Source organism: Astatotilapia calliptera, chromosome 3 (assembly GCF_964374335.1).
Source record: "Astatotilapia calliptera chromosome 3, fAstCal68.1, whole genome shotgun sequence".
NCBI lineage: Eukaryota > Metazoa > Chordata > Actinopteri > Cichliformes > Cichlidae > Astatotilapia > Astatotilapia calliptera.
In genome coordinates this window covers 13,005,801-13,007,777 of record NC_137424.1, presented here as the reverse complement: position 1 = coordinate 13,007,777, position 1,977 = coordinate 13,005,801, and the positions used below count along the sequence as shown (strand labels likewise).

The following is a 1,977-nucleotide window of genomic DNA, read 5'->3' as shown; positions in this document are numbered from 1 at the left end:
CTCTTCCTGGTTCTCTAAGAGGGAGAGTGACATGCGGTCTTGCTCTGAGACTTATCCGGAGCCATCCACTTGGGAACATTGTTCAGGCAACGCCGTAAGTGTATATATTTCATGATGGTGTTAAAAAGGCATAAATAGCGGTATTTGTTAAAAATTATATTTTATTTGTGATTCATGGAGGTTGATTTGTACATTTTAAAAAATGCAGTTTTGATGATCATTACTGTTGTTAAAGCTAACACGATGGTGTAAGGTCACATTTTGAGTTATTTCGTGATGCAATATTTATGTAAACGATCATTTTTTCTATTCTGTATTTCTTTTCAACTACAGTTTTCACCGCTTGTCAAATGAAGATTCTGAGTAAAAAGTCAACTCTACTCGGACTCGTGTATTCATTGACAGAGGTTTAGCTTGGTGTTTGATCAGAGTTGCTACACTCTGCAACAGAACACTACACACAAAGAATGGCTATGTTGAACTTCCTCCTGGGATCTACACTAAGAAGTGAGTCCAACATTAGCAGGGTCTCTTTCCTTTATCTGGATTCACTTTAGCATTCACAGTCACGTGAAGCTTGTTATTAACTCGATAAGTCAACCCAGGGTTTCAGCTGAGCGCTCACATGAAACACATGGTGTTGGCAGCATCTGATCAATCATATTCATGGAGACGTGTATCAGCAACAGAGCAGCTGAGTTTGCAGAAGGAAGTCAAACTAAACCACAGGAACAATATGAGGAGATTACACACATAATAAAATACTAGCAGTAACACAGCTGCTGCAGACAAATCAGTCGTGTGATCGCGTGTGAGAGGAGAAGGACTGTAAAGGAGTTTGGTGTTAAAAGCTCTGTATGAATGTGGGAGACTTTGAAGGGCTTTAAAAAGGCCAATATAAAATAAAAGGCAGCAAAATTGCTGACTGTGAAAGTCACCAGACTTATCAGACCTCTGTGATTAAGACCTGTAAGAACACCTATTTGTACTTGTTGGCATTATATCAAATACACACATATATTAAGCCTTGTGGACAGTCATAGCCTGCTGCTAGCATGAATGCTAAATGTACTGCTGTGGATGATCAGCAGAACAAGATGTTGTCAGTTTGACTGTTTGCTGTGTTTAAAGTGTTTTTCTCAGTTCATCTGTATTCAAAGTGCATTCGGGGCTTTAACTGACAGCTCTTTGTGCTAACAAACTAAACTCTCTTAGTTTAAGCCAGCAGACTTTACCAAACACAAAGCCTGCTGCTGCCTCCATGGGTTAGCTTGTGTGACTGGTGTTTACACCAATGAAATCTAAATCACACTAATGTGTCCTCCAAGGTGTTTGGTGGGAGCACTGAGTGAAACATAAGAGCTCTGGTAAAATAAAAAACAGGGCTGTGAGAGCAACTGAAGTGATAAAAATACTGTTTAAAGCTAAAAAACACTTTGATGTTCTCTCGTCACCTAACAAAGTCCAAACCCTGTGAACTATTTTAGCTTTAATAACTGTGGATTCAGGTATCCTGAACCCATCTTTGGACATTTGTAATTAAATATTTTAAAACTCCATCAGAGACTCCTGATGTGGCTGTTTGGAGAAGGAAAAGAGGGACAAAGTGGAGCGTCGAGCTGAGGCTTCATTCACTGCAAACCTACAGTTATGTTTCCTTATTTCTGCTGTTTGCATGTTCACAGCTGAAATAAAGCGGCCTCTTTGACTTCATCCTGTTGTGTTTGGGTCCAATCCTGTCTGCCACACAGCGCTACAGGACAAAGTCTAATATTTTTATATTTTTAATGAATCTTTGGTCATATTTATCCAGGAAAACACAAACATGTAAAGGAGTCATCACAGTTCTCTGACCTCGTTGGTCCAGGTTCACCACTGAAGACTGGAGGTTTATCTTTGGACCAGTCACTCCTCACAGATGGACAGCTGGATCCTGCAGACTGTGACCTCTGACCTCTGCAGACACAAACATGTTTT

General features: G+C 40.1%; 1 long non-coding RNA gene across 1 annotated transcript; it reads left to right on the top strand.

The window, feature by feature from the left end:
- LOC145425212 (uncharacterized) lies at positions 1–1,713 on the top strand. The gene is made up of 3 exons (XR_013905879.1): positions 1–94; positions 334–507; positions 1,564–1,713. It is a non-coding gene; the product is annotated as an uncharacterized LOC145425212 (long non-coding RNA).
- The last annotated feature ends 264 nt before the right edge of the window (positions 1,714–1,977 follow it).